This window comes from Culex quinquefasciatus, chromosome 2, assembly GCF_015732765.1.
Source record: "Culex quinquefasciatus strain JHB chromosome 2, VPISU_Cqui_1.0_pri_paternal, whole genome shotgun sequence".
NCBI classification, from domain to species: domain Eukaryota; kingdom Metazoa; phylum Arthropoda; class Insecta; order Diptera; family Culicidae; genus Culex; species Culex quinquefasciatus.
The window spans coordinates 155,638,039-155,653,348 of NC_051862.1; the positions used below are offsets into that span (position 1 = coordinate 155,638,039).

At 38.3% G+C, this 15,310-nt stretch overlaps 1 long non-coding RNA gene across 1 annotated transcript; it reads left to right on the forward strand.

Moving 5' to 3' along the window:
• The first annotated feature begins 3,769 nt into the window (after positions 1–3,769).
• Positions 3,770–15,082, forward strand: LOC119767544. The gene is made up of 2 exons (XR_005277584.1): positions 3,770–3,835; positions 15,002–15,082. It is a non-coding gene; the product is annotated as an uncharacterized LOC119767544 (long non-coding RNA).
• Positions 15,083–15,310: the final 228 nt, after the last annotated feature.

Below are 15,310 nucleotides of genomic sequence, written 5' to 3' on the forward strand. Positions count from 1 at the left end.
ATGCGCACATCACATCCCAGTGCATCCAAGATTCGCTGGTGAAGTGCCTCAACTGCAACGGTGAGCACTCGTCAACCGACCGAAAGTGCCCCAAGAGAGCTGAGTTCGTGAAAATTCGGCAGCAAGCATCGACGAAGAATCAGCCTCAGCGTCGTAGAACTCCTCCAGCCCTGGTGGAGCAAAACTTTCCACCTCTTCAACCGCGACGCCAGGTCCCGAACTTGGCACCGTTGCCGTTGGATCCCAGGAAGAGAGCTGAGATGAATCATCCACGGCCGGGTTCCAGCCAGGAGCCGAGACCGCCACCACCGGGCTTCAGCCAGGAGCCAAGACCAACCCAAGAACCAGCAGTTGAGGAAAATGGTAATGATCTTTACACCTCAACCGAACTCCTCAATATTTTCAAACAGATGTCCGCTGCACTGCGTGGATGCAAAACCAAGACCCAGCAGATTGAAGTGCTGACCTCGTTCGTCATCCAGTATGGATCGTAGGTCCCTCAAGCTGCTGAATTGGAACGCTTGCTCCATTAGGAGGAAGAACTTAGAGCTGGTGGATTTTCTTCGCGAGAAGGAGATCGACGTAGCTGCCATCACGGAAACTCATCTGAAGCCCGGTGAAAAAGTTTATCTGCAAAACTACAAGATCGCGACGCAGCTCGACAGGACCACCTCTGGAGGAGGAGGTGTGCTTGTCGCTGTTCATCGTGATCTCAAGCCACGCCGGCTGCCACACTTCAAGCTGGACATCATCGAGGCCGTTGGGGTGGAAATTCCCACTTCGGTTGGCCCAGTACTCTTCATTGCTGCATACTGCCCACGTCAGGTGAATTCCAGAGATGGTTCAGCAGCAAAACTGAAGAGCGATATCCAGAAGCTGACACGGCGGAGCGCAAAGTACATCATCGCTGGTGACCTCAACGCGAAGCATGAAGTTTGGGGCAACAGCAGGAGGAATCGGAACGGAGTGATTCTGCACAACGATCTGCAAAACGGATACTACAACGTTGTGAGTCCAGATCGTCCAACGAGGGTGGCTCGGTCTGGGAATCACTCAATCATCGACTTCTTCATTACCAATATGGCTGAGAACGTGGCTCATCCTGAGGTGTTTGAAGAGTTGAGTTCTGATCACTATCCGGTGGTTGTGGAGGTTGGAGCTTCCGTTACTCCGCAGCGGCAACCAACCCGGAAAGATTACCACAACGTTGACTGGCAGCAGTTTCAGCAAGTGGTCGACAGCAACATCGACTATGATCAACACCCGGAAACTTCTGCCGATATTGATCGTTCGCTGGAGGTGATCCAGCAGGCTATCAACCAAGCAGAGGCTGCCAACGTTCGGGAGGTTCCTGTTAATTTTAAGGTAACTGATATTGACGTAGATACTAAACACTTGATTAGACTTAGGAATGTTTATAGGAGACAATATCAACGGACTGGGGACTATGACAAAAGATTTCAGTGAACAATTTGAACAAAATCATACAAGACCGACTTGACAATATCAGAAATCAAGAATTTTCAAAACATGTAAGCCAGCTTGGGAATTATTCAAAACCATTTTGGAAACTTTCAAAAGTTCTTAAAAACAAACCAAAGCCTATTCCTCCTCTTATTGTTGAGGATTCTCCTTTGATTACATCCGAGGAAAAGGCAAATGCACTTGGGCTTCATTTTGTTAGTTCTCATAATCTTGGCGCTTCCATGACCAGCCGTAAAGAAACATCAGTTGCCAATAGTATTTCAACAATTAATAACTCTACCTTTGAATTTCCTGCAGATTCCCATGTTTCTGGTGAGGAAGTCAAAGTTGCAGTTAAACAAATGAAAAATATGAAAGCTCCTGGCTTTGATAACATTTTAATCTAGTGTTGAAAAAACAGAGTGATCAGTTCTTTCAACATCTAGCCAATATTTTCAATAAATGTTTGCAACTTGGTTACTTCCCCACCAATTGGAAACTGGGCAAAGTCATACCAATTTTGAAGCCTCAAAAGATCCAACATCGCCAACAAGTTATCGTCCCATTAGTCTTTTGAGTAGTCTGTCCAAACTCTTTGAGAAGGTCATCTATTCAAGGCTTTTGGATTTTACCAACGATAATAATATAATTTTGAATGAGCAGTTTGGCTTCCGTAAGGGACATAATACTGCTCATCAGCTTACGAGAGTAACTAAAATCATCAAGCAGAACAAGCTTGAGTCTAAATCAACTGCTATGGCTTTGTTGGATGTTGAGAAGGCTTTTGACAATGTTTGGCATGATGGTTTGATACATAAACTGTATTTGTACGGTTTTCCAATGTATCTTATCAAAATTATCCAGCACTATCTTTCGGAGAGATCGTTCAGGGTTTTTCTGAATGGGATTGCTTCTGGATTATTCAACATTGATGCTGGGGTTCCCCAAGGAAGTATTCTTGGCCCACTTCTGTACAATATTTTTACATCTGATTTGCCTACTCTTCCTGGTAATGGTGTGTTGTCACTTTTGCTGATGACACTGCCGTTATTTATAAGGGTAAAATAACCAGATATTTAGTTGGCCGTCTTCAGAAGGGTCTTGACGTTCTTTCCGAATACTTTGGCGACTGGAAAATTCGCATAAATGCAGCAAAAACTCAAACCATCATTTTTCCACTTTCCAAATCGGCCAGATTTGTCCCAAAGGATGATGTTTTGATAAAAATGAATGATGTTTCGATACCCTGGTCAAAGGAAGTTGTCTATTTAGGTCTCATACTTGACTCGAAACTTTTGTTTCGGCAGCATGTAGACAAAATATTGAACAAGTGCAGCATTCTCATCAGGTGTTTGTATCCTTTAATTAACAGAAAATCAAAGCTTTCTTTGAAAAATAAGCTAGCAGTTTACAAACAAATAATTTACCCCGTTATTGAGTATGCAGTACCTGTTTGGGAGTGTTGCGCTAGAACTCATAAATTGAAGCTCCAGCGTGTCCAAAACAAGGTACTCAAAATGGTTTTGAATGTTCCTGGCTGGACAAGATCAAGTGAGGTTCATGAATTAGCAGAAGTAAAAATGTTGGATCAGAAGATTCAAGAAAAATGTTTGAAATTCAGGGAAAAATGTGCTATTTCTGAATACCCCTTGATTCAAGGATTGGTTTAGTTTATTGTAAGTTTAAGTTAGTTTTAGGTTAGGTTATGTTTTCTTAACATTTTTTTTTTCCTCATTGTACCTAGTGTTACAAAAATGATAAATCATATATTTTTAAAATTATGGAAATGAACAGTGTTTAAATCACGAAAAGCAAATTAAAGCTGAAGAGCCACAGCTGACCACTTATTATGTAAACCAAATGTAATTATTATAAGAAAGATTCAATAAAGTATATTTAATTCAAAAAAAAAAAAAAAAATTACTTTTTGGCGGGCATTCAGGGGTTTGTTCCGGTGGGCATACTGAGCCTAAATCCCAAATATGAGCTTGATTGGACGTAACAGGAGCTGGCGCTCCGCCCTTCAATTTTAAATGGGATTTAACCCGTAAAAAAAGATTTTTTCAAAAATGTCACTTTTTGAGGCATTTTGGCCACCAATGTGTTTACCAAAAACATCACTGGCGTGTAGGCCAGATCCTTGCGCATCTTTTGGTATATATAACATTGAAGTTTGGAGCATCCTGGGGCTCGGTACAGACCTTCAAAGTTTGGCATTTTTTCGAAAAATCTGCCCCGGCAAAAAAGATATGCGTCGCACCTCGCGACGCCCGAGACGCCATTTGACTCAGCTATATTGTAGTGAATGAGTGTGGCAGAGAAGAAAGAGAGTGAGAAAAGAGAGCGTTCATGTAGCGTAATGAGAGAGCAGGTCAGCCGAGCAGCGTTGCCACATGTACAGATTTATCTGTCATGGTACAGATTTTCAGCAAAGATCTGAGTACAGAATCTGTACGTACAGATGACAGATATTTGGGTCTTTAGTTACTCTTAGGTTTAAGAGAACTGTATTTACAAAAGCAGACTCATTGCTAACCAGGTTTCAGTACCGACAAGCACCTAATAAACATAATTCATAGCATAGCATTTCGTTCTAATAAAGTTATAACATAATTTCCAGCATTTCCCATTCTTCTCAAAAATGATTTTGAAATGAAGGAGAACACAGGTAAAATAAAATCTTAAATACTTCAAAAATTTAATAAAAGTTGTAGTGAATCCAACTGAAAATAATGAGGCATAAAGTTTATTATTTTTTTTTAAATTTGAATATATTTTTAAATAATATGAAACAAAACATGATTTTTTTTATATCCATAATCTTGCTTATTGCATTTAACGCATTTTTTGCAAAAAAAAAAGTTTGATAATAAATATTATCTTTTAAGCATTCCATACTTTACATGCACTAAATTTTAAAAATATTTTCAACCGCCTTGTAGTTGCCTGAATATTAAAAAATGTAATCCTCGTTTTTCAAAACATTATTATTTGTTTCTTGAAAGGTAACGTCATTATGTCACATTAAACTTTTTAATAAATGGAATCTGGCCAAAGTAAATTTTATTGAAAGTTTTCGATAAATTATGTTTTGTACCGTCAACTGGGTCGATCGGGATTGCAGTCTGAATATTATGGATATGGATTACACTCAAACCCCGATGGTTTGACACCTACTGTTGTCAAACGAACGGGGTCACTTTTTAGTTTGACACCCATTTTACACGGAGTTCACACACACTACCAAACGTTTGTTTTGATAGTGTGCGTGAGCGCCGTGTAAAAAGTGACAGTTCGTCACTTTTTAGTTTGACTTTGACCAACCAACGGGGTACAAACTAAAAAAGTGTCAAACGAAAAAGTGACCAACCACCGGGGGTTGAGTGTACAGTCTAATTCAATTCCTAAATTCTTAAATTCTTAAATTCTTAAATTTTAAATTCTTAAATTCTTAAATTCTTAAATTCTTAAATTCTTAAATTCTTAAATTCTTAAATTCTTAAATTCTTAAATTCTTAAATTCTTAAATTCTTAAATTCTTAAATTCTTAAATTCTTAAATTCTTAAATTCTTAAATCCTTAAATTCTTAAATTCTTAAATTCTTAAATTCTTAAATTCTTAAATTCTTAAATTCTTAAATTCTTAAATTCTTAAATTCTTAAATTCTTAAATTCTTAAATTCTTAAATTCTTAAATTCTTAAATTCTTAAATTCTTAAATTCTTAAATTCTTAAATTCTTAAATTCTTAAATTCTTAAATTCTTAAATTCTTAAATTCTTAAATTCTTAAATTCTTAAATTCTTAAATTCTTAAATTCTTAAATTCTTAAATTCTTAAATTCTTAAATTCTTAAATTCTTAAATTCTTAAATTCTTAAATTCTTAAATTCTTAAATTCTTAAATTCTTAAATTCTTAAATTCTTAAATTCTTAAATTCTTAAATTCTTAAATTCTTAAATTCTTAAATTCTTAAATTCTTAAATTCTTAAATTCTTAAATTCTTAAATTCTTAAATTCTTAAATTCTTAAATTCTTAAATTCTTAAATTCTTAAATTCTTAAATTCTTAAATTCTTAAATTCTTAAATTCTTAAATTCTTAAATTCTTAAATTCTTAAATTCTTAAATTCTTAAATTCTTAAATTCTTAAATTCTTAAATTCTTAAATTCTTAAATTCTTAAATTCTTAAATTCTTAATATTTAATTAAAAATAATAAATATATTAAAAATATTAAAAATATTAAAAACATAAAAATTATTAAAAATTCTTTAACTCTTTAATTCTTTAATTCCTTAATTCTTTAATTCTTTAATTCTTTAATGCTTTAATTCTGTAATTCTTTAATTCTTTAATTCTTTAATTCTTTAATTCTTTAATTCTTTAATTCTTTAATTCTTTAATTCTTTAATTCTTTAATTCTTTAATTCTTTAATTCTTTAATTCTTTAATTCTTTAATTCTTTAATTCTTTAATTCTTTAATTCTTTAATTCTTTAATTCTTTAATTCTTTAATTCTTTAATTCTTTAATTCTTTAATTCTTTAATTCTTTAATTCTTTAATTCTTTAATTCTTTAATTCTTTAATTCTTTAATTCTTTAATTCTTTAATTCTTTAATTCTTTAATTCTTTAATTCTTTAATTCTTTAATTCTTTAATTCTTTAATTCTTTAATTCTTTAATTCTTTAATTCTTTAATTCTTTAATTCTTTAATTCTTTAATTCTTTAATTCTTTAATTCTTTAATTCTTTAATTCTTTAATTCTTTAATTCTTTAATTCTTCAATTCTTTAATTCTTTAATTCTTTAATTCTTTAATTCTTTAATTCTTTAATTCTTTAATTCTTTAATTCTTTAATTCTTTAATTCTTCAATTCTTTAATTCTTTAATTCTTTAATTCTTTAATTCTTGAATTCTTTAATTCTTTAATTCTTTAATTCTTTAATTCTTTAGTTCTTTAATTTTTTAATTCTTTAACTCTTTAATTCTTTGATACTTTAATTCTGTAATTCTTAAATTCCTAAATCCTATGATATTTTTTTAAATTTTTAATTTGAAGGATTTTGAATTATTAAATTATATATTTTTTATTTTATTAATATTTTATTATTAGAATTTTAAAGCTTTGAATTTGTTTTTTAAATTTTGTTTTGTATACATGTTTCTTTATATTTTTTTGATCTTAGAATTTTTTATTTCTCAATTTTGAAATGTTGTTTTTAATAATTGTATTTTTGAATTTGTGCGTTTATGGATTTTCTCTTAGGTTTACTTCTTTCCAAGCAGAATACAAAATCCTTCCTTTTAATTTCAAGGTTCTGCTTTTTGAGATTCGGCATCATCAGGCAATTTGGAATGTTCAATATTATAATATCGATTACAAAATTATTGTTAAATTTATAACTTTCAGTTGCAATAAAATAAACAAACTATGAATAATTTTTTTTTACTACAACATTTTGCAAACAAACATCGCGCGAAGAAACGTCACGCGAAGAAACGTCTTTCCTTGACCGTTTCTAGGGCGTTTTTTTATATGGAGTTTTGCGTTCCTTCCGAGCTGCATATCAGCATTTAGTATTGTCATAAGATTCTTCAAAATGCATGTTAAAAAAAGTGTTTTACAAAATATATACCGTACAGATAATGGTACAGATATTCACCATGCTTGGTGCAGATAAGACAGATTTTTGGACCCTCTGATACAGATGAGCATGTGGCAACACTGCAGCCGAGAGAGAAGTTGAGAATGTGTGCGTGAGAAAACGAGAAATAAATCAGTCGTGTGTTTTGCTTGGGCATGAAAAGACGCGTCTTGTTATTTGAATCCGAAATATTGATAAATCGGGGAATAAATCGGGTGAAAGTCACGACAATGGCGCAGCAATTGCTCCCATCGCGAGTGTGTAGAGTAATTTTGTGAAATGAAGTGAATTTTGCGTTTTTGCTGGGCGAAACGTATTTACAGTGCAGCAGCAGCAGCAGCAGCCATGATGGCGTCGGTTTTTGTTTGACCATGGTGGTAGCAGAAGATTTGCAGCCGAGTTTTGTTGTTTGGAATGACGGAGTGGCGATTTTTCACTTCCTTCAGTTGTGTTTGGATGGTTTAAGAAGAAAATTTACAGCAGCTGTGTTTGTGAGATTGTTTGGCGTGCGGCTATGAGCAGCCGCCATGATGGCGTCGGTGTTTTTTTTTTTTTCTTGAAGTTGCAGCAGTGTTGAAAATCTGACGCCTATGACCTTGGTGGCAGCAGAGAGGTTACAAACGAACTGTGTTGTGGGAAAGACAGTGGCGATTTTTGTTTTTTCTTGAGCTGTGTTTGGGTGGTTCTTTTTTGCTGAAAGTTTACAGTAGCCCCCGGAAGAAAAAAAAAAGTGAAAAGAAGAAAAAAAAGATGACATCTGTATGGATGCGTTTCCCCCGCTAAGGTAAGACGAACAAAGTACAGATAAATGTGGGCCGGCTTTTCACAAAGGTTTTTGCATAGTAAACACTCTACTGTTGGACCGATGGCGGTCCGATATTGGACGGAATTTTCGATTTTTGTAGTACCGGTGCTGGAATTGAAGAGTTAAGTACGAATAATACTTTTCTCGAATGTTGTTGTTCAACAACAAGATTAACGTTGTTGAAATTTGATCATGGGTAATTTAAATGCATAATGTTTGGACTGCTTCTAATGAGAGAACCAGATTGGTTCGAGCTGGTTTTGCGGTTAAAATTGTTTAATAATTGAGAGGCTGTATACAAGTTTTCAACGGTTTTGTATGCGATTTTAAGGTTCCCTTGTTTTATCGTTCAGCAGAAAAATATGAACGATCTGTTTGCTGATCATTGGGCTGGAAGACTCGTGTTCAACTTGCCTGGACATTATCACGTTGAATCTTGAAAACAGCAATGTCGTTGTTTTTTGTGCTTGAGTGCTTGAGTCTGCGAGGATAGAGTGTAATTGCTGGAGTTTTGAGCTTGAGTCCCCTGTGAGGGTAGAGCGTGATTATTGGAGTTTTGCTGGAGTTTTGAGCTTGAGTCCCCTGAGAGGGTAGAGCATGATTATAAAAACTTTGAGCTTGAGTCCCCTGAGAGGGTAGAGCGTTGTTTCCTGGAGTTTTTGAGCTTGAGTCCCCTGAGAGGGTAGAGCGTGATTGCGGGAGTTTTGAGCTTGAGTCCCCTGTGAGGGTAGAGCGTAATTGTTTTAGTTTGTGAGCTTGAGTCCCCTGAGAGGGTAGAGCGTGATTATAAAAACTTAGAGTTTGAGTCCCCTGTGAGGATAGAACGTGATTGCGGGAGTTTTGAGCTTAAGTCCCCTGTGAGGGTAGAGCGTGATTATTGAAGTTTTGCTGGAGTTTTGAGCTTGAGTCCCCTGAGAGGGTAGAGCATGATTATAAAAACTTTGAGCTTGAGTCCCCTGAAAGTGTAGAGCGTGATTGCTGGAGTTTTGAGCTTGAGTCCCCTGTGAGGGTAGAGCGTGATTATTGGAATTTTGCTGGAGTTTTGAGCTTGAGTCCCCTGAGAGGGTAGAGCATGATTATAAAAACTTTGAGCTTGAGTCCCCTGAGAGGGTAGAGCGTTGTTTCCTGGAGTTTTTGAGCTTGAGTCCCCTGAGAGGGTAGAGCGTGATTATAAAAACTTAGAGTTTGAGTCCCCTGTGAGGATAGAACGTGATTGCGGGAGTTTTGAGCTTAAGTCCCCTGTGAGGGTAGAGCGTGATTATTGAAGTTTTGCTGGAGTTTTGAGCTTGAGTCCCCTGAGAGGGTAGAGCATGATTATAAAAACTTTGAGCTTGAGTCCCCTGAAAGGGTAGAGCGTGATTGCTGGAGTTTTGAGCTTGAGTCCCCTGTGAGGGTAGAGCGTGATTATTGGAGTTTTGCTGGAGTTTTGAGCTTGAGTCCCCTGAGAGGGTAGAGCATGATTATAAAAACTTTGAGCTTGAGTCCCCTGAGAGGGTAGAGCGTTGTTCCTGGAGTTTTTGAGCTTGAGTCCCCTGAGAGGGTAGAGCGTGATTGTTGGAGTTTTTGAGCTTGAGTCCCCTGTGAGGGTAGAGCGTAATTGTTTTAGTTTGTGAGCTTGAGTCCCCTGAGAGGATAGAGCGTGATTATAAAAACTTAGAGTTTGAGTCCCCTGTGAGGATAGAACGTGATTGCGGGAGTTTTGAGCTTGAGTCCCCTGTGAGGGTAGAGCGTGATTGCGGGAGTTTTGAGCTTGAGTCCCCTGTGAGGGTAGAGCGTGATTTTTGAAGTTTTGAGCTTGAGTACCCTGAAAGGGTAGAGCGTGATTGCGGGAGTTTTGAGCTTGAGTCCCCTGAGAGGATAGAGCGTGATTGCAGGAGTTTTGAGCTTGAGTCCCCTGTGAGGGTAGAGCGTGAATTTTGAAGTTTTGAGCTTGAGTCCCCTGAAAGGGTAGAGCGTGATTGCGGGAGTTTTGAGCTTGAGTCCCCTGTGAGGGTAGAGCGTAATTGTTTTAGTTTGTGAGCTTGAGTCCCCTGAGAGGGTAGAGCGTGATTATAAAAACTTAGAGTTTGAGTCCCCTGTGAGGATAGAACGTGATTGCGGGAGTTTTGAGCTTGAGTCCCCTGAGAGGGTAGAGCGTGATTGTTGGAGTTTTGCTGGAGTTTTGAGCTTGAGTCCCCTGAGAGGGTAGAGCGTGATTGTTGGAGTTTTTGAGCTTGAGTCCCCTGTGAGGGTAGAGCGTAATTGTTTTAGTTTGTGAGCTTGAGTCCCCTGAAAGGGTAGAGCGTGATTGCTGGAGTTTTGAGCTTGAGTCTCCTGTGAGGGTAGAGCGTGATTGCGGGAGTTTTGAGCTTGAGTCCCCTGTGAGGGTAGAGTTTGATTATAAAAACTTTGAGCTTGAGTCCCCTGAAAGGGTAGAGCGTGATTGCTGGAGTTTTGAGCTTGAGTCCCCTGTGAGGGTAGAGCGTGATTATTGGAGTTTTGCTGGAGTTTTGAGCTTGAGTCCCCTGTGAGGGTAGAGCGTGATTGCTGGAGTTTTGAGCTTGAGTCCCCTGTGAGGGTAGAGTGTGATTGCGGGAGTTTTGAGCTTGAGTCCCCTGTGAGGGTAGAGCGTGATTGCGGGAGTTTTGAGCTTGAGTCCCCTGTGAGGGTAGAGCGTGATTTTTGAAGTTTTGAGCTTGAGTACCCTGAAAGGGTAGAGCGTGATTGCGGGAGTTTTGAGCTTGAGTCTCCTGTGAGGGTAGAGCGTGATTATATGAGTTTTGCTGGAGTTTTGAGCTTGAGTCCCCTGAGAGGGTAGAGCGTGATTGTTGGAGTTTTGCTGGAGTTTTGAGCTTGAGTCCCCTGAGAGGGTAGAGCGTGATTGTTGGAGTTTTTGAGCTTGAGTCCCCTGTGAGGGTAGAGCGTAATTGTTTTAGTTTGTGAGCTTGAGTCCCCTGAAAGGGTAGAGCGTGATTGCTGGAGTTTTGAGCTTGAGTCTCCTGTGAGGGTAGAGTTTGATTATAAAAACTTTGAGCTTGAGTACCCTGAAAGGGTAGAGCGTGATTGCGGGAGTTTTGAGCTTGAGTCTCCTGTGAGGGTAGAGCGTGATTATATGAGTTTTGCTGGAGTTTTGAGCTTGAGTCCCCTGAGAGGGTAGAGCGTGATTGTTGGAGTTTTGCTGGAGTTTTGAGCTTGAGTCCCCTGAGAGGGTAGAGCGTGATTGTTGGAGTTTTTGAGCTTGAGTCCCCTGTGAGGGTAGAGCGTAATTGTTTTAGTTTGTGAGCTTGAGTCCCCTGAAAGGGTAGAGCGTGATTGCGGGAGTTTTGAGCTTGAGTCCCCTGTGAGGGTAGAGTTTGATTATAAAAACTTTGAGCTTGAGTCCCCTGAAAGGGTAGAGCGTGATTGCTGGAGTTTTGAGCTTGAGTCCCCTGTGAGGGTAGAGCGTGATTATTGGAGTTTTGCTGGAGTTTTGAGCTTGAGTCCCCTGAGAGGGTAGAGCGTGATTGCTGGAGTTTTGAGCTTGAGTCCCCTGTGAGGGTAGAGTGTGATTGCGGGAGTTTTGAGCTTGAGTCCCCTGTGAGGGTAGAGCGTGATTGCGGGAGTTTTGAGCTTGAGTCCCCTGTGAGGGTAGAGCGTGATTTTTGAAGTTTTGAGCTTGAGTACCCTGAAAGGGTAGAGCGTGATTGCGGGAGTTTTGAGCTTGAGTCCCCTGAGAGGATAGAGCGTGATTGCAGGAGTTTTGAGCTTGAGTCCCCTGTGAGGGTAGAGCGTGAATTTTGAAGTTTTGAGCTTGAGTCCCCTGAAAGGGTAGAGCGTGATTGCGGGAGTTTTGAGCTTGAGTCCCCTGTGAGGGTAGAGCGTAATTGTTTTAGTTTGTGAGCTTGAGTCCCCTGAGAGGGTAGAGCGTGATTATAAAAACTTAGAGTTTGAGTCCCCTGTGAGGATAGAACGTGATTGCGGGAGTTTTGAGCTTGAGTCCCCTGTGAGGGTAGAGCGTGATTATATGAGTTTTGCTGGAGTTTTGAGCTTGAGTCCCCTGAGAGGGTAGAGCGTGATTGTTGGAGTTTTGCTGGAGTTTTGAGCTTGAGTCCCCTGAGAGGGTAGAGCGTGATTGTTGGAGTTTTTGAGCTTGAGTCCCCTGTGAGGGTAGAGCGTAATTGTTTTAGTTTGTGAGCTTGAGTCCCCTGAAAGGGTAGAGCGTGATTGCTGGAGTTTTGAGCTTGAGTCTCCTGTGAGGGTAGAGCGTGATTGCGGGAGTTTTGAGCTTGAGTCCCCTGTGAGGGTAGAGCGTGATTGCGGGAGTTTTGAGCTTGAGTCCCCTGTGAGGGTAGAGCGTGATTGCGGGAGTTTTGAGCTTGAGTCCCCTGAAAGGGTAGAGCGTGATTGCTGGAGTTTTGAGCTTGAGTCCCCTGTGAGGGTAGAGTGTGATTGCGGGAGTTTTGAGCTTGAGTCCCCTGTGAGGGTAGAGCGTGATTTTTGAAGTTTTGAGCTTGAGTCCCCTGTGAGGGTAGAGCGTAATTGTTTTAGTTTGTGAGCTTGAGTCCCCTGAGAGGGTAGAGCGTGATTATAAAAACTTTGAGCTTGAGTCCCCTGAGAGGGTAGAGCGTGATTGGGGGAGTTTTGAGCTTGAGTCCCCTATGAGAGCGTTGGAGTTTTTGAGCTTGAGGCCCCTAAGAGGGTAGAGCGTTGTTTCCTGGAGTTTTGAGCTTGAGTCCCCTGTGAGGGTAGGGCGTGATTGCGGGAGTTTTGAGCTTGAGTCCCCTGTGAGGGTAGAGCGTGATTGTTGGAGTTTTGAGCTTGAGTCCCCTGAGAGGGTAGAGCGTGATTTTTGAAGTTTTTAGCTCGAGTCCCCTAAGAGGGTAAACCATGTTTGCTGGAGTTTTGAGCTTGAATCCCCTGTGAGGGTAGAGCAGGGTCTAGCGACGAAGACGCCATCTTGGAAGTTCAGAAAACAAACACTGAGAATCAGTATTATACATATTACTATGGTTACACGAAGTGTGTTATCCTGGTTGAACTCAAAAGTCCCATGCAAATGTGTAAGAGTAAACTGAAAAACGTGTAATGCCGATTCGCAGTGTACAGGCGCACTGTTTGATCGACCAAAAGAAAAAAAAAGCAACAAAAAGGTAAACAGAAAAATCACTTCTTTTTTTTCGATGTGAATTGATGATGGAATCTACAAGAATATGATAGAATTTGCCATCAGCAACACAATACACGTGTTTTTTCCAGGAATTTATCGTTTAAATTGCGGAAAATATCAACATCAAAAACCCAAACAATGATTTGTTATGGGTTACCATTTGACAGCTAGTGCTTTTGTTGTGGGCTCTCATTTGACAACCGTGCTATTGTCGACTGTTGTCAGTTTGCTTTGGTCGGAATTGGGTTGCCATCCCCCCGGGGTAGAGCGTTATTATTGGAGTTTGTGAGCTTTAGTCCCCTGCGAGGGTAGAGCATGGTAGATGATTTTTAGCTTGAGTCCAAACTATAAAGTGTCAAACGAAAAAGTGACCAACCACCTTAAGTTTAGTGTATATGTTTAGCTTGAGTTCCCTGTGAAGATGATATATTTTTTACCTATAGAGCGTGAAGGATAAATCTCTGAGCTTGAGTACCCTATAGGGTAACGCGTGGATGTTTTAGCTATTGGCTTGCGTTTTTGTGAGTATAAAGCGTCGATGTGGGAGTCTTTTAGCGTGAATTCCGTGAGAGGGTAGGATTTTAAATCGGTAGGCGTGAATTAGAGCTCATGGTTAGATTTCCGGGAAGATTTAGTAAAAGATAAATGATATCGATTTATTAAAGTTGGTAAAAGAATTTTTACATTTTCAATCTTTTAACGTGATGGTTTTAGAAATGATAGGCTCATAACCTACATAATTTAAATTTGAGCTTATGATTAGATTCAAGGAAGGTATAGCAGAAGATAAATATTTTCGATTGTTGAAAAAGTAGGTGATTTTTTACGAAGTTTCAATCTTTTGAAGTGGTGATTTAGTAATCGATAGGCTTATAACCTACACGACTTAAAATTGAGCTCATGTTTGGATTTTAAAAGATAAATTTTATCGCTTGTTGGAGAAGTTGGGAATAGAATTTTCAGATTTTAAATATTGTTAAAGTTATGGTTTAAGAATCGATGCTCATAACCTACACGACCTAATTTAGAGCTTATTTTTGTGTACGAAATATTCAAAATTCATGGAAAATCGCGCGAAAGTCACGACAATGATTGGAATTCATAAAATGGTATATTATCGATTGTTGAACAAGTTGAAGTGATGATTTAACAGACGATAGGCTTGTAACCTACACGACTAAAATTTGAGTTCATAATTGGATTCAGGGAAAATATATTAATCGATTGTTGGAAAAGTTTGGAAAAACTTTTATTTTTTCAGATATCTTTGAGAAATGATTTATAAATAGACAGGTTTGAATTCGTGCTCATAATTGGAATTCAAGGAAAATTTAATAAGAGCTAAAATTTATCGATTTTTGGGAAGTTGGAAAGTTGTTTTCAGAGTTTCAATATTGTTAAAGTGATGGTTTAAGAATCGATAGGCATTACTTGCAAAACTTAAATTTAAGTTTATGATTGAATTCAGGGAAGATGAAGAAAAGATGAATATAAGTGATTGTTGAACAAGCTAGTAAAGGAATTGTTTAGATTTTCATTATTTTTGAAGTGATGATTTAAGAAACGATAGGCTTGTAACCTACACCACTTGAATTAGAGCTCCTAATAGAATTTCTGGGAAGATTGTAGGGTATATTTCCACATATATTATTCAATCAATTAATTACACGATAGCTTTCCAAGTTGTCGTTTTTTTTATTTCTTTAATTGCAGATAACCACGTTGACGTTTGGGTTCTGGCTGATATGTGTCACGATCAAGGATACCGGAGAAGCATCTGCTGAAGCCGAATTCTGAGATGAGCTGAGTTTCCCGCATAAAAGGATCACCAAGCTGATGTTAATCTGAATATATGATTGAATTTTTAGAGTAGGAAAGAACGAGGATGTAGTGAATGAGTGTGGCAGAGAAGAAAGAGAGTGAGAAAAGAGAGCGTTCATGTAGCGTAATGAGAGAGCAGGTCAGCCGAGAGAGAAGTTGAGAATGTGTGCGTGAGAAAACGAGAAATAAATCAGTCGTGTGTTTTGCTTGGGCATGAAAAGACGCGTCTTGTTATTTGAATCCGAAATATTGATAAATCGGGGAATAAATCGGGTGAAAGTCACGACAATTACAAATTTTTTGTAATTGTCTGCTCTACATCTTTGTAGAACATTGTTACACTCTAAAAAATAACCCTGCAAAGTTAGAAAAAACACGAAATTTTAAAATGAAAAACTTTGTTCTAAATGAAAAAATGACCCTTCTGGATCAATGTAGATTCGAAAAG